Source organism: Macaca nemestrina, chromosome 3, assembly GCF_043159975.1.
Source record: "Macaca nemestrina isolate mMacNem1 chromosome 3, mMacNem.hap1, whole genome shotgun sequence".
Taxonomy (NCBI): Eukaryota; Metazoa; Chordata; class Mammalia; order Primates; family Cercopithecidae; genus Macaca; species Macaca nemestrina.
Window position 1 is genome coordinate 102,855,576 of NC_092127.1, and position 22,160 is coordinate 102,877,735.

The 22,160-nt window shown below is 36.4% G+C and overlaps 1 protein-coding gene across 8 annotated transcripts in view; it reads left to right on the forward strand.

The window, feature by feature from the left end:
- Positions 1 to 22,160, forward strand: part of LOC105479668 (mitogen-activated protein kinase 10) — a 338,499-nt gene that overhangs the window by 36,322 nt on the left and 280,017 nt on the right. For 2 of the 8 annotated variants that reach the window (XM_011737775.3, XM_024792191.2), the window contains one exon: positions 14,983 to 15,075. The exons of the other annotated variants lie outside the window; for them this stretch is intronic. The gene's annotated coding sequence lies outside the window, so the exon portion shown is untranslated. The remainder of the gene's footprint in view (positions 1 to 14,982; positions 15,076 to 22,160) is intronic. 8 annotated transcript variants of the gene reach the window in all.

Here is a 22,160-nt window from a genome sequence, read left to right on the forward strand (position 1 = left end):
TTTTATTGGACACCTCCTTCTAGTAACTATCAAAAGTAGTATAAGGGACCTGAAAACAGATTACAGATCTTTTTTTTATTTTTTATTTCTTTTTGAGGTGGAGTTTCCCTTGCTCTTGTTGCCCAGGTTGGAGTGCAATGGTGCGATCTCGGCTTACTGCAACCTCCACTTCCTGGGTTCAAATGATTCTCCTGCCTCCGCCTCCCAAGTAGCTGGGACTACAGGCATGCGCCACCATGCCTGGCTAATTTGGAATTTTTTTTTTTTTTTTTTTTTTTTTTTTTTAGTAGAGAGGGGCTTTCTCCAGGTTGGTCAGGCTGGTTTCAAACTCCTGACTGCAGGTGATCCACCTGCCATTGCCTCCCAAAGTGTTGGGATTACAGACGTGAGCCAGCGCGGCCGGCCTAAACTAGCTCTTATAATGTATAAAATGCCCTTCTCTTAAACTCTGATGTTGATGTTGCTTCTCTAAAACCTTTGCTGGGAACTTTCCACCTCAAAAAGAAGCTGTAGAGTTTTATTATACTGTTTAGATTTGGTTATTTCAGTTTTATTATACTATTTAGATTTGGTTAGTACCAGAGAATTATTAGTCTAATCCTGTATTCTAATGATGGCAAAGAAATAGTCCTGTGATACCCCACTTGAATTTCTTATAAGTAGATTTTTTCTCTTTAGATTAAAATATTATTTTCACACAAATTTTCTCAATGTATGTTTTCTTTAGTGGTTCAACTCTTAATTATTCTGAAATTAACTTTTGAGTTGTGTGCCTAATAAGTAATATACTGTTGAATAAAATAGCAAAATAATTATCGATCATGCTATTATTATATTGAATCTTCTTTCTCAGCACTAAAGTCACAGAGACTATGACTGGGAACTTTGTATATCTTGAGTTTAATTCTTTTCTAATTACAGTCATCTCTGGAATTTCCAGGTTTTAGATAGACTGCTGTAGGAGTGATTATGATTTTGAATCTGATAGACCTGGTTTAAACATTGATTCTGACACTAGCTTTTTGTATGACCTTGAACGGGTTAGTTCTTTAAGATGCTCAACATGATTTGGTGAGGTTTAAATGTGATTACCTACATAAAACACTTAGCTCAATGCCTGGCACAGATTGGCAAACACCATTTCTAATTAATGTAAGATCTGTGCCTTGCCTTACCTGCCATGAATTAACAATACAAATAAAATGTGACCACATTTGGAGACTTCGAGATGACATAGATCTTGCTTCAAAGGGACTATAAGGAAGAGAGCAAAGAAAATGCTTACCTTTCATTACCAGCACTTCCTTTCCAGCATGTGTGAATGTGTGATGATAAATGCTAATTTTTATTTATTTTTGAGACGGAGGCGCCCTCTGTCACCCAGGCACCCAGGCTGGAGTGCAGTGGAGCAACCTCGGCTCACTGCAACCTCTGCCTCCCAGGTTCAAGTGATTCTCCTGCCTCAGCTCCAGAGTAGCTAGGACTATAGGCGCATGCCACCACACCCAGCTAATTTTTGTATTTTTAGTAGAGATGGGATTTCACTATGTTGGCCAGGCTGGCCTTGAACTTCTGACCTCAGGTGATCCCCCCGCCTTGACTTCCCAAAGTCCTGGGATTATAAGTGTGAATCTCTGCACCTGGCCTAATGCTAATTTTTAAAATGGATGATTTTCTTCCCTGAGATCTGAAAAATAATACTTTTCTATTTCCTGGCATAAATATTTCAAATATGGAATGACTTTGATGAGCATATAAGCCACATTTATTAGCTTTAAAAACCCCAGGAAAGAGAATGGGGTTTCCATGGGCCCAAGGGCAGGTCAGTAATAAGATGCAGTAGTAGCATGGGAGATAATCCTTGCTTGGTAAAAAACCATCTGAAACAAATAGCAAACCTCTGCTATTGCTGCCAAGTCTCAGAACTGGGCACTTAGTCATATAAACAAAGGTAGAATTGAAATTGAATTTGGCCACAGGAGTGCCTCCAAGTTACTGTTGCTTCTTTCTTTTTGAGTTCTTCAAAGAGGTCAGACTTGAGAAGGATCTTAGACGTTTTAATAGGCATCCTTTAGGTTGGGCTGCTTCCTCCTCACCAGTTAATTTATGTTAGATGTTCGTAACTGCACATCTCCTTTTTTTGTGCTGCCTTATTCTCTGAGTTCTATAAATAGAATCTCTGCAGAATGTATGCTAGCTGACTAGATTGTGTTCTAAAATGTTTCACGTGTAAGGGATGTAGTCTCCTGTGAAGTGAGAAGCTGATGCAGAGAAGAAATGCCAAGGACAAACAAATACAAATTTTTCTGCTGTTTTTCTGATTTGTAAACAATGTTGTCAGAAGTTGTTCCTTAAATAATTTCTCATGACTCAAAACATGCTACTGTGCTGCTTAAACATGGACATTAATTTGGGGCTATATTTTAGTTATGAATTAAGACATGATTTTATGGAATTAGGAATATTTGATTACAGTGGCATTTAAAATTAATCTGATTTTATTTTATAGAACTCAATTTTTCTATTTAAAAAGGAGATATAGGTTGGGTGTGGCAGCTTATTCTTGTAACCCCAGCACTTTGGGAGGCTGAGGAGAGAAGATTGCTTGAGGCCAAGAGTGTGAGACCAGCCTGGGCAACATAGTGACATCCTGTCTCTGTTTAAAAAAAAAAAATTAAAAAATATAAAAGGAGGTATGTTACAAATGAGAGCAGTATATATCTGTCTTGGAGTTACAAAACAGGTTTACAATTTATTTAGGATATTTGGTAGACCCACTCATATAGATTTGTTATTATCCAAAGTTCTAAGTCACTGATACCATTCTTTTTCATAAAAAGTGTAGATATTCTATTTGATTTGGTTATTAGAGTATTTGAGAACCTGGAATAGAAATAAGTCTCACTGCTAAAAATGTGAATCAAGTTCTATCACTGCAGGCTCTCATGAAGGTTTTGAACTATGGTAGACTGTAGTTGCAATTACATCCCAACAATCTAGGTGCAGTGGAACCTTCTCTCTTTGGTCTCGTAATTTCTGAACTATAGATTGGGAGATATATTTTCAAATTAAAGGCTATGTTAACTGGAAAAACCTAAGATATCTAGTCTGATCGCTGCATTTAAAAATCACAGATTGGATGAGTTAGCTGGCTTGTCTAAGGTCATACAGCAACTTAGTAACAGAGCTAGACTCCAGGTTTCATGCCTGCAAATACCCCATTGCTCTTAAAGTTTGACTACTTCTCATTACTTTCAAGAGCTTTCTCTAATGAGGCAACGTTTTGAAACATCTGAGTCTGCAACAGAGACTGAGAAGGACTTGGGTGTAAGTAGTATATTTTGGAAGTCACTTCAGAGGGGCTGGAGTGAAGAGGAGAGTGGAAAGTGAGATAGAGGAAGATGTTTCTGCCTTGGGCAGTAGGGCTTGATTGATCAAGACTTTCTGAAGGCAAATTAGGTATCCCAGGGTTGTCTCTATAAGGACTTGAGGCAGAAGCACTTGGGAGCATTAGCTGCCATCCCTCATTGATTGAATATTGCCCCTGGGGATATTAACTCTTCTAGTACTTCAGAACGGGCTTGTTTAAGGGCTGAGCAGGTTTAGTTGGAGTTGAGAAGGCCCCAGCCATAAAGAAGAAAGAGGTATAGTGCCTCCTGGAGTCAGGATGCTGCCAAAAGAAGTCATGTCTGAGCTTATTTGGAACTGTCCACTGCAGCTGAGGCTGAAAATCAGAGAGGAGTGAAAGGAAGTGGCTAAGGGCACCAATAGGGGCTGACTTTCTCATGATAGCGTGTGGTTGCACTGCTTCAAATTTTTACCATGGAATGACTTAGGAAGTTCCATCCCTTATTCAAGAGTATTTATTCTGGTTATTTTGCGTGAATTTTCTGAAATGGAGAAATACATGTCTCCATCCTCGCTAGGTGAGGAATGTTTTCAGTCTTTGGACTCTGAAATGAATTTTCAGCAGTCTCTCTCTCTAATTCCTGTTCTATTCTTCTTAACTTCTGGTCCTGGCATGGCTTCTCCCTTTACCCTTCTCAGTTAATTTGCCTGCCTACTTCCCATATTCTCTTGCATTCCCTAGTTCTCACCTCCTGGGTCCCCCTCACTTGTCTTCTTTTATCAATAGATTTTCCATTCTGCAGCCAAAGTTTTACTCACCCTGTTTCTGTGGAAGTGATGTATTGAAATGCTATTCTAGTCTGCTGAAACCGTGAACTGAAGAATGAGTGTTGGTCCCTTCTTCTATTTAACTTCTTGAGATACCCTCCAACAAAGAGGTTCAGTAAATGTAGATGTTCCGCCTTTCCACTTAGAGTTGGAAGGGACTTCAGAGATAATCTAGCCTGTCCCACTTTAACTTTCAAGTGAAGAAGTGCTATGGAGAGAGGTTATGCAACCTGCTCAGGTCCTGCAATTAGTAATGGCAGGGCTGTGACGAATATACTTAGGGATATTTCCAATGTATCATACTGCCAGCCTAATATAAATTATTAATTTATGTAAACATCTGTAAATTGCAAACTTCTGGTGGCTGGAGGCTAGATCTATTTTCTTTTTTTTTTTTTTTTTTTTTTTTGAGACGGAGTCTTGCTCTGTCACCCAGGCTGGAGTGCAGTGGCCGGATCTCAGCTCACTGCAAGCTCCGCCTCCCGGGTTTACGCCATTCTCCTGCCTCAGCCTCCCGAGTAGCTGGGACTACAGGCGCCCGCCACCTCGCCCGGCTAGTTTTTTTGTATTTTTTAGTAGAGACGGGGTTTCACCGTGTTAGCCGGAATGGTCTCTCGATCTCCTGACCTCGTGATCCGCCCGTCTTGGCCTCCCAAAGTGCTGGGATTACAGGCTTGAGCCACCGCGCCCGGCCTTAGATCTATTTTCTTGATTTATGTAAGTGCTACCATAGGCACAGTAATAGATATAATAACTGTCAGACAAGATCAGAGAAACTCTTCAAGTGATGCAAGGAAATGGGGGACAAAATCTTTCTGTCATCTCTTCTTCTTTTTCCACTTTGTGACTTTGGGCAGATTATTTCTCCTTATTATCTTGTTTAGCTTTCTCAGTGGGGCTTCTTATGGATGACTGAAGTGTTTAAATCTATAGATACTCTAAGATGCATGGGGCAATACAGCCTAAAATCTGCCAATATTTTATAATTTTGAACTTTCTCTAGATTTTTTTTTAGTTTTGTTATGAGTGGATTTCTCCAAATACCCCAAATTATGATACTCCTTTAAAAAATGTAGGCAACAAAAGCTCAGTATATTTATTTTAGAATATTGTTTATTCTCCAGTGGTTACTGCTATTTTGAATTCTACGTAAAATCAACCCTGAATAGGTTAGCTGCTATATAAAATGGAATACTGTCCCCTCAAAATTTATGTCCACGAGAAAACTATGGATGTGATTTTAATTTTATTTTGGAGAGATGGTCTTTGGAGATGTAATCAGGTTAAGATGAGGTCCTACTGGATTTGAGAGGGCCCCTAAATCCAATATAATTGGTGTCCTTATGAAAAGAGGGAAATTTGGACACAGAGACAAAGACACATTGGGAGAAGGCAATGGGGAGACAGAGGCAGAGACTGGAGTGGTCCAGCTACAAGGCAGAGAACTCCAAGGACTGCTGGAAACCACAAGAAGCAAGAAGAAGCAAGAAATGGAGCTCTTCTAGAGCCTTCAGAGAGAGCATGGTCCTGCCAATAGCCTGATTTCTGACTTATAGCCTCCAGGACTGTGAGAGAATAAATGTCCATTGTTTCACAGCAAGCTTGCAGTACTTTGTTATGGCAGCCCTCAGAAACTAATAGAGATGCTAAAATAGCATGGCAAATAATTTCCAGGATTATTTATGGCATCCTTATCCATCCTGGAAGAGGTATGAGGTCAACCAGTTAAGACTATTTCTTGAGTATTTAGCACCTGCTTAGTAAAATGTTAGAATTAATATGTTAGAATTAGTAATGTGTTAGAATGTAGGTAGTGTGAGAGAAGGAAAAGACAGAGTTTGAACTCTAAAGGAATTTATAGTAGATTTGGGTATATAAATACTATAAAACAGAAAGCATAATCAATAGATAATATGGCACTGTACTGATTAGAAGAGCAGTAGTATTTCAAAGAAAGAAGACTTCATTGTGAGCTTCAAAGAAATCTTCCTAGAAATACAGTATTTAAGTCTGGCCCTGAGAGGTGGGCAGGACAAAGGAGGGCGGAGTAATGGGCATCTTCCAGGGAGGGAGAAGAACCTGAACGAAAGTACAAATGTGAGAAGGAACCTCAGATGCATGGGAGGCTGATCTAATTGGAGTTTTTATGATTGAGATTAGGAGGGAGATTCTAATAGAAAAGGAAAACCGTAATAGCCCAGATTCATAGTGGTACCCCAGAGAACATGTGACAAAATGTGGTTTTGGAATACAACTTTGTCAGAGAATGCAGCAAACTGGGTGGTGGGGATGGGCACACCTCTTGGAGGGACAAACCTCTTTTGGATGTGCCAATGCCCTACTGTGTGATTTTGGGCAGATTATTTCTCCTTTATGGACTAGATAGAGATTGCAAACTGATTTACTTTGGGATGAGTCCATGTTTAATAAGGCTCGCACATGGTTCAACAAATTTAAGTATTAATTAGAAGCTTTTTAAAATCCAGCGTTAAAAAATTCCTTCTCATGAAAAATGATAAAATCTGAAGCATAAGGTGGGCATTTCTACTATGGCAACAACTGACTGCGGCTAATGCTGTTAGGATGGCTCGTGTTTTGTAGGTTGCCAGGATTCAGCTCAGCTTCCTCATGCATCTACGATACCTGTGTAGTCCCTGTGGGCACTTGAATTTGCAGCCCCTGGACCAATCTCTGTCTGCCACGACTGCTTTCTTAGTCAATGACCATTTTCTTTCCTGAGATGAAAATCATATCACCTTATAAATTATTGTTCATCTTAATAAAAGTGAAATGCTTTGCTTTTCTGTCTTATTTCGACCAATGAGAAATAATTGCAAATTCACCTGTACATTAAATACGTAGTGTTTTTCTGTGCATATGTATATGCATGTGTGACAGGGAGTCAGAGACATACATTGAAATTGTATTTTATTGAATTTACTGTGAGATATCCCTGGAAAGGATAATTTGTACATAGATATTATTAGTCATATGACCAATTCAGATTTATGTTTATATGTCAATACTCTCTCTCTTTCCTTAAGAAAAAGTTGGTTTTAAGTTGTTTGGTCCATTTTGCTTTAGAATGAAAAAAATATATATAAATGCTAGGCTTTAACTCACTGCAATGTTTTTTCAGATGTGAATATTATTTTTGGTGTATGCAGTAAGTCATGTATTGCTAAGTATTTGCTATGCTAATATACTTCCCTTTGTTATCGCTTTTTCTTTGTTGTATGGTGTAGTGTTTGATATGATTTGCATCAATTCTGGAGGAATGAAAATTTCAGTATAACATCAGCATTAGGGAGTAGCACCAATGTTTGTTAAAGAGGCATTTCTAGTGAGGATACCACTCTAGCAGTGATGTCCTTTCAAAAAAAATTTATAGACAAATCCCATTTAAGAGTAGGTATAGAGACTTACTTGCACAGAAGAAAAGAGTCTTAAGTATATAACCTTTTACTGCTTTCGGGGAAGAAAGTAATACTTTATTTTGTATTTCTATATATGTCTCAGAAGTATTAAATACTTTTTCAATAAGTCTACTTGAAGAAAAGTTAATATAATCTACATTTGAAGTTGAGTGACTTCTGTATACATCATTTTTCATGTTGATATGTCTGTGTCAGCATTAAAAATGTACTACTTTGCCAAGGTTATATAATTTTGGTTATTTGAATTAGAAAACAATCATGTACATACACATAAATAAAATTAACAGGCAAAAACTATTATGGTACTATATTCTTGAGGGTAATTTGACAATATACTACATCTTAAGTCCTCTAGAAAATGTTTACATTGTTGGGTTTAGTATTTTCATTTCTGAAATGCATTTAAATATTTTTTAATTTTTTAATTTTTTTGTAGGTACATAGTAGGTGTATATATTTATGGGGTGCCTGAGATATTTTGATACAGGCATGTAATGCATAATAATCACATCATGGAAAATGGGGCATCCATCTACTGAAGCATTTATTCTTTGTGTTACAAACAATCCAATAACTCTTTTAGTTATTTTAAAATGTACAATTAAATTATTATTGACTGTAGTCAGCCTGCTGTGCTTTCAAATGCTAGGTCTTATTCATTTTTTTCTAACTAATTTTTGTACCTATTACATTAACCACTCCCCCCATGCCCCCCACCCCCTACTACACCTTCCACCCTCTGGTAACCATCCTTCTACTCTTATCTCCATGAGTTCAATTGTTTTGATTTTTAGATCCCATAAATAAATAAGAACATGTGATGTTTGTCTTTCTGTGCCTGACTTATTTCACATAACATAATGACCTCCAGTTCTATCCTCTCAAATGCATTTTATGTGTGTCATCAAAGACTATGTAGGGATATTCATCTACTGTAATGTATAATAGCAAAATATATAAGCATTAGAATTTTTAACAAGTATTTTAAACATTAAAAACATTTAAAATGTTCATTAATAAGGGATAGGTTAAAAATAATTCTATGTGTTGGAATACTTTGTAGACATTAAAACATAGAAAATTTTATGACACAAAGCTTTCATTTTAAGAGGAAAGAAATAGAAGATTGGGTGTGTAATATGGTCTTAAATTTGTTACGCATATCAATATATTCCCTTATCACTCTAGATGGTATTATGGTTGATTTTTTTTAATGTTGTATATCTAAGTATTTTCCTTGCATATATTCTCTTTGTAATCAGAAAACAACAACTTCTATTTCTATTGAGTTATATGCAGTAAGGTCATGTATCTTAAATGTACAGTGTGATAAATTTTCACACATGTATATACCTATTGGATTAGTCCATTTTCATGCTGCTGATAAAGACATACCCAAGACTGGGAAGAAAAAGAGGTTTAATTGGACCTAAAGCTCCACATGGCTGGGGAGGGCTCAGAATCATGGTGGGAGGTGAAAGGCACTTCTTACATGGCAGCAGCAAGAGAAAATGAAGAAGATGCAAAAGCGGAAATCTCTAATAAAACCATCAGATCTTGTGAGACTTATTCACTAGCATGAGAACAGTATGGGAAAAACTGCCCCCATGATTCAAATTATCTCCCAGCGGGTCCCTCCCACAACACGTGGGAATTATGGGAGTACAATTCAATATGAGATTTTGGTGGGGACACAGAGAGAAACCATATCATCTATCTATCCACCAAATGGTCAAGATCTAGAGTATTTCCAGGAGCCTGGAAGGCTCCTTTGGGCTTCCGTCCAGTCAATACCTTCCAAAGGCAATGGCTCTTCTGACGTCTGTCATTCTAAGTTAGTTTTGCCTATTCTGAACTTGATATAAATGGCATTATATAGTAAATACTGTTTTTGTTTCTGCTTTTCACTCAGCATTATGTCTGTAAAGTCCATCCATGCTGTTTTTTGTGGCTGTAGTCTGATCTTTTGCATTGCTTGTAGGATTCCTTGTATGAATATATCCAAATATATTTTGTGGTCTCTACTGTTGATAAACATATGTGTTGCTTCTAGTTTTGGCTCTTTTGAACATTCTTGCACTTGACTTTTGGTGAACATATGTACTTGTGTATACATCTGGGATGGAAGTGCTAGATCATTGGATCCCTGTATGTTTAGCTTTGGAAGATACTGCTATACAGTGTTCCAAAGTTATTGTGACAATTTGTATTCCTACCGGAAATGTTTCTGAGTTCAGTTGCTGCAGTTGCTACTTGGTATTATTGTCAGTTTTAGAAATGTTAGTTGTTATTCTGGTTGTATAGATATCTTATTGTGGTCTTAAACTGAATTTTCCTAATGACAAACAATGTTGAGAATATTTTAATCTGCTTTTTGGCCACTTGGATGTCTTCTTTTGTGAAGTGCTTATTCTACTATCTTGCCCACTTTTAAAAAACTGAGTTGTTTTTTCTTCCTGATATTATAGTTCTTTATAAGTCCTCTGTTGAATAGGTAGATTTCAACATCTTTCCATGTCTGGTCTTTATACTTTCTTAACAGAGGCTTTTGACCAGCAAGAGATTTTTAATTTTAATGAGGCTCAATATATCAACCTTTTATTTTTTGGTTATTGCTTTTATGTGTGTTCTTTTGAAGAAATATTTGCCTATCTCAAAGACATAATTCCCTTATTTATTTTCTAGATGCTTTTTAAGCATTTGCACTTGGGTCTGTGATCCATTATGTGTGGTGTCAAAGGAAAGATTAGAGTTCATATTATTTTGTTTTTCAAATGCAGATTCAATGGACGCAGAACCGTCACATTCCTCACTACACTGCAGTGGCATCTTTGCCATAAATCAATTGAAAAAAGTATATCTATCTGTCTATCTATCTATCTATCTATCTATCTATCTATCTATCTATCTATCTATCTATGCAAGTGTATATATATGTATTCATGTATTTATACATATGTATGTGTATGCCTACATATTTATGTTCATGTATGTATATGCCTACATATTTATCTATATGTGCATACACATATATATACTTGCAAAAATAAAATAAAGAATTTATGCTCATAAACTTAGAATACCAGCTTAAATAATATCAACGCCAGAAGTACACATAGCTTTGTGTTCCTTACACTGATGCCAGGAAATTGCTCTAAAATTGAACATAGACAACCCAATACTATTTCTCCACTATTAAGTTTTTAAGTATAAGACTGACAAATCAATTTTCTGTCTGATGCTGGATTCTTCTGATTACAAAACACTTCTAGTGGAGTTCCCTGAATTCCAGCTAAGCCACGAACCACTGTAACCTGAATTTGGGAAATGATCTCTGTTAGATATCACTTAATATCCTACAGTCCCTCTTTACATTGTTTCACCTAAATCATTAACTCTGAGAGAATTGTAGTGAGTTGGACTATGTGAAAAACCTTAAATTTATTGTGAGTTTGAATTCTAATTTTCAGATAGTATTTCAGATACAATGTAATACACTTGCTATTCACCTTTCAACCAGAAGTCCAGCAAGTTTCAGAAATATTTCCAATAAGTTGCTTTGTATGTATGGTGAATAAGGAGCAGTTGGAAGGACACTATGAGTATTTTCGTATGTGGAATTTAGTCATCATAGTAAGTGCCTTTTTGGATCCCACACACCATATTCTAATTTTTGTTACATGTGACTAGTTTCCACATACGAAAATACTCAACTAGTCACATGTAACAAAAATTAGAATATGGTGTGTGGGATCCAAAAAGGCACTTACTATGATGACTAAATAGAATTGCTAGTGATGTCCATGTTAGTTTAATATAAAGAACAGCATTTAAAACCATTAGTTCTGTCCAAAAATAGAAGAAATTGTTTCATGTGGTCACAAGCTGCTTGTCACTAGAAGTGTTTAAGCTGGATAACCAGCGTCAGGATGAAAGAAGGATGCCTCAGTTAGATTGAACAATGGTCTCAAACTTCCAATTCTATGTCCATATATATTTATTAGTACAGAATGCACATAGTACTGACTTGTGAGTTTATTAGTTTTGTCATTGTTAATTCCAGAAGAAATCATGGTCAGATAGCATAAGGATGTATACAAAATAATATTTTTTTGAGTCTGCCCCATTTTGGGATGCTTTCCCTTTCTTGGCTATTTTGATTCTTTTACAAAATAATAAAACAGAAGGTGTAGAAGAACAAGAGATAGAGTCTGATCAAAGGATTGATCTTTCTTTTTGTTTCTTATGAAATACAGTGATTTTAACACCCAGACAGTATCTTCACAGTTCCTACCTTTTGCCTGAAAGTGGAATTCTTCAGTAGTCCCCAAGGGTTCTGGATCCTGGGACCAGTGTGACTCTCTTTTTAGAGAGGCATGTGACAGAGGGCTTGCCTTTGACATAACCAAATCTCTGTAACCAGAAGCAGGCAACACACCTAGGAATAAAGAGTCTCACCATTTCTACCATCATACTTGGGGTAGAAACTACTAAATACGTAGACCATTTCTGCAAAGAGAGAGTTAGAAGTTGTCATCATTTGCTGACAAAATGTAATTAAATGCAGTTACAGTCCTTTAAAGTCTTATTTGCTCTCCACAAGATAATAAAAATTATTTTTCTTAGTGACAATGTTGAAGGTAGAGGTCCTCAAATTCCAAACAAGAACTATCCTAAAGGTATCCTATAATGTAAGATCAGTGCCATTAAGAATTATACAGTCATGATGGAAAAACTGAGAATCACAGAAGAGGTAAAGATTTACCTTGGATTATCTCTAAAACTAATGAATAATAAGACGAGAGCCTAGGATTTGTGGTTTATAACTTTCTCCTCAATATTTTATCTTTTAAGCTTCTTTGTTAATGTTGAGTCATTTTTGTTGATATTAATACATTTATGCTATCCAAGCAGTATGTGTTACATTTGTTTGCATATTAGCTTAGATGTTTGTTTTTCAGGACAAATATGCACAGCCCACATGGTTAACTCTGTTGTGTGTGTGTGGGTGTTGGGGGGGGTGTGTGTGTAACTTAAAACTGTGTAATCATATAGTGCTTGGGATTTGGTGTCTTAATATTGTGTACCTGTGGGTCTGACTTTGACCTTGGACTCTTACAGGAAACTTATATAATGGCCCATCTTAAAAGTAATGTTCTAGTGTTCTGACCTATGCCACAGTAGGAGATGTGGAGTAAATAATTAAAATTGCCATCATGAAAAACATTCCACAGCAAGAAAGGAATAAAGAATCTTCCTTGAGAAGAAAAACCACTAAATCACACAGTAAGAAATTAGGAAAAAAATAACAGAGAGCAAGCCATCATAAATAGTGTCTCAAGGAAGTGAACTATATATTAAAAATAAGACTCAAGTTTAGGCATGTAAAGCATTTCAATAGGTTTCAAGGCTGCCAGCAATTTTAGAATCAACTTCTCCCTTGATATTATATACTGGTATTTTCACAATAGTAATATCATATTTATGTTGCTTATAAGAAAGTTACTGGTGGTAAAGCCAATGTACTATGCACATTGATCAGAAACCTTCACATTTCATCAAGTCATTCAGTTGTATATTACTTGGTATAAAAATGGATGACCCATATTCAAGAAATATATTCTCTGTATTTTCGAATAAAAGCCAAAATAGAGGGCATTGCAAATTCGCTTAGAATGATGTTACTAACATATGACTTGTGAACCCAGAAAATCAGAGATAGGTCTCAGTTAATTTAGAAAGTTTATTTTGCCAAGGTTTAGGATGGGCCTGTGACACAGCCTCAGGAAATCCCGACATGTGCCCAAGGTGGTCGGGGCACAGCTTGGTTCTATACATTTTAGGGAGACATGAGATGTGAATCAGTACATGTAAGAAGTACTTTGGTTCCGTCTGGAAAGGTGGGACATCCTGAAGCAAGGCAGGAAGACTAGAAGAGGGGGAGGAGCTTCCAGGTCACAGATAGGTGAGACATAAATGTTGCATTATTTTGAGTTTCTGATTAGCCTTTCCAAAGGAGGCAATTAGATAAAGCATGTATCTCAGTGAGCAGAGGGATAACTTTGAATAGAATGGGAGACAGGTTTGCCTTAAGCAGTTTCCAGCTTGAGTTTTCCCTAGTGATTTTGGGGGCCGGAGATATTTTCCTTTCACAGGCTCAAACAGTTCAAAGGATAGTGGTGCAGTGCTTAATCTTTAGGCCTGGATGTGGCCTGGCACATACTGTTGCAAGCTTAAGTTGCATTATTAAGCACTTGCTACATGCCGGGCACTGCTTTAACTTCTTGCCATGTCTTAACTGTGATTCTTCTTGACGGTTCAATGGAGAATATCCCTTTATTATGTCCATTTTGTGAAATTGTCACTGAGGAAGAGGGAGGTCAGTAACTTGCCCAAGATCGCACACCTTGGTAGCAGTGCTGGAATTGAACTGAGACTATTTGGCTCTGGGGGCATACTTTTAACCACCACAAATGATTTCTAGGTTATAGCCAGAAATGGAAAAAGCCCCAGTTGTTGATTTTCTGATTACTTCAGTATTGCTGGAAGCATCTCCTTAATGCAATTACGGTGTAGACTGTTGAATGCAGGCTGCAGGAGGCTGAAGGCAATGTAGCCCTTGGTCTTTAGTTCCTGAGCATATGCCTCCTTCCTTTATTATATTGATGCAGTGCTTGTGCACAGAGGGGTCAAGAAGACCTGCATGCCAGAGTTCATCTGTTCTGTGTATCTGACCATGGTTTGCCTGCCCCAGCAATGGAGAGGTGGAGATATTCACACTGAGCAGCATCAGTGGGGAATGTGGGACTGCATTACAGCCTCAATTATTTTTTATTTCACTTATATAGTATGCAGTAGAGCTTTTAAATAAGGAGGCAAGTTACAAAATAAATAACAAAAAAACCAAAACAGGGGCCAGATGTCAGTGCCAGCAAAGAATACCGTCCCATAAGACTGCATTTAAAATGATTTATTTTTTCCATTTTAATGTAAGGATTGTAGGATATAAAATGTGTGTACATATACACACACTCACACTTTTTTCAGTTTTATGCATGGAAGAAATTTCAGTGTCTCAAGTTTTCAGTTATTGATGAGTGTGATAATAACGATGATGATAGCAGTATTTACATAGCACCTGACTATCTGCCAGGAGCTATTCTGAGGACTTTTTATATGTTAACTCATTCATCACCATATTGAGAGTTTTTAGTATTATGAAATGAAATGAAGTTTACTGAGTACAATTTAAATATCAAAATAGTTAGCTTTAATAACTTCAATCTTATGCCAGTTCATATTAGCAAATTTAGCAGAAAAGGTAGATGGTCATTTATTTTTAAATGGTATACTTTCTTTCAAATCCCAGGTAGCTTTGGGAATCTTTCTTCTGGGTCAGAGAATAGATGCGTCATTGTCCCAGTCTATTCTAAACTAAGTTAAAAGCCCGCCGATTCATCAGGTAAGTAGTTTGTGGGTATTATTCTTGGATAGATGCATCTAAATGGGCTATTTATAATTTAACTAAATCATGTCATGAGACACATTCTCACTTGTAAAAGGGGGGATGGCCTGCAGGAATTTATCTAAAAATAGAGGCATAGCGATTTTCAATTATCATGTCCTCTTACAAGTTTATGTTTTCCCCTTTTCTTTTTCCTCTTTCTGATCTTCAAGACAGCGATTCAGCAAAGAAAAGTGGCAGCTTGTAGGAAGACTGTACTCATTTTAAGCTATAGCAGAAATATAGGATAATGCCAGATGTTTCATTCTTCGCAAGAAAATGAAATGATAAAAATCAATCTCTTTTTCAATTAGATAAGAAGCTCTTTCTTATCTCCCACCCCTTTGGAAGTTTAAGGTATAAAGATATGTACAAAGATCACAAGTAGAGGAGTCTCAGCCCCTACTCTCTACTTTCAAATGCTCACTTAACCTCTATTCTGAAATTTAACATGTTCAATAACCATTTTCCTTCTCCCAAACAATTCTCTTTTTTTGTACTTCCCTATTAATATGAATGATATCATAATTTCCCTAATGGACTAGTATCAGAATTGGAGTCACTTTCTGCAGGCCTTTCTCTGTTAATTGTTATATTCACCTGTTGGTTCACTTTATAGTTTTGTCTTGGAAAATGTTTCTTGCCTCTATAATTCTGCAGCTGGAGCTGTAGCTCAGGACCCATTCATTGCTTCTTGCCTTGACTTAGATAACGGCTGCGTGCTGTTGTCCTACTGCTCTTTTCTCTAAATCCATCTGATGCAAGACTCTGAGACTACTAATAAAATCTTTAATGATTCCCTTTCACCTTAGAATTAACTACAGACTTCTCAGCCTGGAAATGAAGGACCTTGACAATATTCCACCACTCTACTATTCCCTATTAACATTCCCTGTTTGCCCGAAAAGTCTATGTCCCAACCAAACTAGACTCTTCACAGTTTCCTGAATGTGAGTCGTATGTTTCTGTTTTCTGTCTTTGCATTCTTTTAAAGCTATTTATTTCCCCTGGGATAACCTTGGTTCCCATTTCTACCTTTTAAAATCTTATTTGCCTGGGTATGTCTGTCTCACACCACTAACTCCTTCTTCTTTCTCCAACTTAAAGCATTCTCTTTTCTTTATGAATTTCTATAGCCCTTTGCACTTCTCTTAAAGTTTCCTGTGTTATAATCAACATCACATTTTATAACACTGGTTCAACTCCCTAGTTCCCACACTCATGCATACTTGTATGAGTCACTTGTAAAAAGTATTAGGCCAGTTGAATGGAATTGAACTTTCATCACTCTAGGTACCTCTCGGGTACAAATCAGACAGGCTCTAAGATCTGCCTTTAGCATATTAAAAACTCACCTGAAACTGTAATGTGAGCCCATGGAGTTCTTCTATTACAAGGTAGACTATGTAAAGACATATTTATTTTCTAAGTAAAGGACCAGAAACCACCTTTTCTGAAAATGTAGCTCAGAGAACTGGAATCTCAATTTATGCCACCGTGAGTCAGAAGAAGACTTTGAGTTTTGCTTCTTTTTTCCCCCAGGATATCACCCTAGCTATGCTTCATTTACTCATCTGGCTCTTCTTATGCTACATGGTTTACAATTTGAATGACTGCCCAGACTTAGAAAGTCACTAGACCCGTGCTTGAATTATAGACTGTAAGCTTATCTCAGCCATGTAAAAATACCCAGAATTCAAAGGGAGATATTTCCCTCCACAGAGACTACATATAAATGTGGGCACACAGAGAGAGTAATTATTACTGCAGCGTTAGTGCTCGTGGCCTTCATGGCAAGATTTTCATCTAATGGGTAAAGGCTATGTGAGAAAAATGTTAGAGTTCAATCTGTTTTTAATTGCTGAAATTATCCCAAACGAACAGCAAATATATGCCACATTTTTCTTTGATTCTCCCTCTAAGGAAATCTATTTTTCATTTTGTTATATTGAAGGAGAAAATTATAATGTATTATAGTGTGTATTTTGTTTTCTATAATATTTCTGGGCATACTACACTGTAATTACCGTTTTAAGACTAATGTAAGATAATGTCTTCGGAATTCTCAAACTGATGCAACTGATTTGCTTATGGACATATTCCCTCAAAGTAGTTTCGAGTGAATACATTAGTGCAGTTGTTTGCGAAGTATGATTTGGGGACCCCTGGAAGTCTCTGAGATACTTGCAAGAAATGTGCAAGGCAAAAAATATTTTCATAATACTGCAAAAATACTATTTACCTTTTTCATGCTCATCCTTTCAGAAATGTAAAGTAAATTTTTCCAGAGGCCACATGATATGTGATATCACAATAGATTGAATGAGAATCTAGCTATCCTCTATTAAGGAAGATATTAAATAGATTTGCAAAAATATAAAACACTGCCACTCTTCTCACACATTTTAAAACATGTAGTTTTTAAAAAACATACATTAATTTTGCTAATATTTAATGGGTTTATTGTGGTTACTTACATTAATATTTAAACATTTTTTAGCTTAATTTCTGATACAGTAAATCTGATAGATATAATGATCATAAATAGAAGCTCTTTTGGGTCCTCAATTATTTTTAAGAGCATCTTGGTAAAAAGTTGGGTAATTCCTGTATTAGTGCATATAAAATAAAGTCCCAATAATATCAAACAAATTATCTGTTTCTTTATTTGCCAGTTGTATGATTTTAAATTGTGATAATATTAAGCATTGACAATTGATTCCATTTCCTTGATTAAAAAACTGTGTATTACAATAGACTCCTGCTTGTCTTAAAAAGAAAGTGATTGTCTGTTTTGATTTTTTTTTTTTTTTCTTTTTGAGATGGAGTCTGACTCTTGTCACCCGGGCTGTAGTGCAGTGGTGCGATCTCAGCTCATTGGAACCTCTGCCTCCCGGGTTCAGGTGATTCTCCTGCCTCAGCCTTCTGAGTAGCAGGGATTACAGGTGCTGGCCACCATGCTCGGCTAATTTTTGTATTTTTAGTAGAGACGGGGTTTTGCCATGTTGGCTATATGCTGGTCTCGAACTCCTGATCTCAGGTGATCCCCCCACCTTAACCTCCCAAAGTGCTGGGATTACAGGCATGAGCCACTGCGCCCGGCCTTGATTTTGTTTTTATTAAAACTTAGAAAAACGAAATATCTGTTCCGCCATACCACTATATTTCAGGATTACCTTTTCTTTGATTTTTAATAGTTTTAATTCTAGTACATGACTATCATTTAGTTATTGAAAATGATTCTAAGTCTGACATAATGGAAACATAAGCTTTCTCAGAGGAATAATCTTAAAACAATACAGTGAGAATTGCTTTAATTTTCCAAAGTCTACATGATTCTTTACTAGGTTAGCATTTATGGATGAAAGTCTTTGCTTGATATGAAACTAACAGGGATACAACATAAGTAATATATATTATATATCACATTATTATAAATAAAATGTGTATCAACAATGGGTTAGAATTTTAAAAAATATTTGAAAAAAGGCTCAGTAAAATAAATATTAATGTTCTTCAGGTGTAATATAGGTACACAATACTAAATAATCAAGAAGTACCATATATTTTTAATTTAGACAACACTGTCCCTAAAAAATAAGTGGTCTCTCAGCTATGCCCTTGAGTGGAAATTAGGGCTATTGGATTTTCACAAGTTAAGTGTGTAACTTACATTTGAAAAAAGAATAGCAACATGTTAAGTACGTCATGAGATAACCAAGAGGACTAGAGGAATTAAGGGCTTTGAATAAGTGAAAAAAACATATCAGAAATGGAGACATTTTTACAGTCTAGAAAACAAACAGAAAGAAATTTAATGTTAAATTAAGAAATACTCCAAAACAAGCCACAATGGTAGACAATGCAGATTTGAATAGATTAAGCATTAAGGGTGAGGAAACAAAAAACATCTTTTAACTTGACATTTGAAGGTTTAAAATTCTTCAGTGGCTTCCCACTGTTTTTGGACAGTCTATATGCTTGCATGGCACATGAAATCTTTCACAATTTGGCCCCAAATTCCCATTCCCGTGTCAACTTAACTTCTTTCCGTGACTTTATTCACTTTCCTTTCCTCCTACTGCCTCATTTTTAGTCATTTCCAAATACTTACTTTTCCAGATCTCTTTGTTTTTAATGTATTTTCCCCCAAATCTGGAATGCCTATTTCTTCTGCCAGAAAAAACTATTCAAGACTTGGAAATTGACTAAAAAGACGACTGGGTGCTATCTAGAAGATCCTGTGGGGCCTGTTGATTCCATACGTATGTGTGGAGTTGATTGACTTTCTATCGACTGGACTATTCTGTGATTTGGTAGTGGTAGAAGTTAAGTTGTAGAAAACTGATAGCAGTGAAGATGATTCTTATCTGTAGCAATACAAATGGTTTTTGTTCATACGAATACACTAATGCAACATGAATACTAATGCAAATGAATTTTGTCCAGTAGAGGTTATAAATCTCTGTAAGTCAGATAAAATATTTGACACGTGTTCATTTTATATGTGAATGAGAGCAACGTTTTCAACTTTTTGAAAAATATTTTTCAGTACCTGCCTTTTCTAACTACCACATAGAAAACTCCTTTGAGATATGGTGAAAACACCACCTTCTCAGTGTGACATTCTCTATTTCCCTAAGCAAAATTAGCTTTTTCTTCACAGTGTTCCCATTGTACTTTTAGTCTACTTTCTCTACTGTGTTTATCAAATTGTTATCTGTCTGTCTATCATCTATCTATCTATCTATCTATCTATCTATCTATCTATCTATCATCTCTTTCTAGTTTTCCTGCTAGACTACATCTTTAAAAGCAGAAAACATTTTTTTTCATCTTTATATCACTTCTTCCTTTGCCAAGCATATAGCACATGACTTACAGAGGTTTACTTGGTAAATGCTTATTGATGAACGAAAGTAGAAGTCACAGAAAAGGGTAATGGGACTATTTTAGCAGTTGTTGATAAGGGAGAATTGGTTTCTTAGAGCAAAAACCAAAATGACATTTTCACTTGTAGACTTTATGGAAAAATATAATTTAGCATGAAATAGAAAAGAGTTGAAGGAAGAAGCTTAATGAAGCCAGAATGACCTAGGAGACATGTGGATTAAGAGAGCTGAGAATTAGAGGCTTGTACTGTGGCTGTTTTCCTGAACTGCTGCAGTCAAGACATTTTTCTTCTGTCATACTTTATGCATTTATAATTTAGGGGTAATAATGATTGTAATTATCCAGACAGAGGAATTCCCGTAACGGGATGTTTGAGTCTAACGTGGACAGGAGGCAGCCTGACTTGGCTCATTTTGCTATGAGTGAGGACGGGGGAAATTTAAAATAAATGTCACTTGAAATAAAATTAAGCAGTGGCATGAATCCTCACTGTGAATTTGGAAAAGTCTTTTTCTTGGGGATTAGTATTACCTCCACTTCCTTACCATTTTTATTTTTATTTTATTTATATACTTTTAGGAACTAGTTTTTGGCAAAATAGGCAGCCATTAGAATGAATAGATAGACTGGCTTTTGTCAGGTATTCTGCACAATTACTTTTAATTGTGTTTGGATACCTTAAGACTCAGATGTTTTTGCAAAGGTTTGGATGATTTTTCTGAAGCAAAGAATGATTTCCAGTATTTACTCCCTAAATAGGCCACTTACAAATAGTAGACTTAAAAATCAGCAGTAAATTTTGAATTTATGCCCCGGCAGGTGAGAGAACTCAAACTATTTACCAACACAGTTCACTGCTGTTTCCATGGCAACAGAGGCCAGTTTCTGTCAGTCCAGCGTCGCTTCGCCAGTTGACTTCAGCAGTGAACTCTGTGTGATGTTGCCAAATGTCTGGCTTCTGTGTTTCCTGTTCCAAGCAATTGTTTCTTATCCTGAATACTAATGAGTAGTCTACAAAGGCTGTGGTTCAATGCCACTGAAGATGGGACTGTGAATCATATGTGGAAAAGTAGTGAGCATTTTGCCTGTAGTGAATTTAAAACTATATGTAATTAGATTGTACATTCTCTAATTAGCTATGCTAGTAATTTATTAATAATGTTACCTTGCTATTATTAGGCAGCTGGGCCTAAATAAGAAATGACAGCACAGCTGTCATCATTGAATCAACTGCTTTTTCACAAAGGCTTGCTGACTTCGGCTGGTTAGCATCATCATGTAAATTCAAAAGATTGTGCACATGTATGCCAGCAGAAAAATAAAATTGCAACTGGATTTTTTTTTTTTTGCTTTTAAAAATGTTCATATATTGATTGCTCTGAGATGGAGAAAAAGCAGCTGCCTGAGATGGCAGTGAAATGACTGAGAAATTTAAAATGAGAGAAAAAAATTAAAGCCTTCGAATAGAGAAAAAAGCTAAGCAGTTTTTGCTATTTAAAGAAGAGGAATACTGTGATTTTTTTAAAGTTCTGGTTGTGTCGTGGTTATCAGTGTGGAGAACTGGGACTGGATCATACCCTATACCAGACATTTGAGGACCAGACTTGTTATGATTCTGTTTCTCTCTGCAGCATAAGTTCCTTGAGGGTAGACGTTTTCATCACTGTATTTCTGACAGCTAGCACAGAGCTTGGCACATATTGAGTGCTCAATAAATATATAATGAATTAAATGAAACTCAATGAATCCTCAGCAAGTAGTTTCTGGTATTTAAGCCCATCAAATTTCCTGGAAGAAGTCAATTAGACTCTTCCCTTCATTAAAGAGGATAACAGCTTACTGCTAAGTATATGACCTGGAGCTTCAGTTGACAGTTACATATGGCTGTGGCGGCTCCGAGTGTTTGTTTTCAGCAGACACTGCTCAAAGGTGGCTCTTCTCATCATTTATTTTTTTCTAGCTAGTGGATCCATTAATAATAGCTTTTGGTGGCATCTTTTGCCATTTCTAACTCTTGGCTTGGCCATCCCCCGCAGAACTTTCACTGTGAAGAAGACAGCCTTCTCCAGTAGTAGTTTTAGGAAGACATTTCCAATGTTCCTTTTCCTTGTGCCAAATACCAGCCCTGGTTCTCAACTGGGGAAAATTTT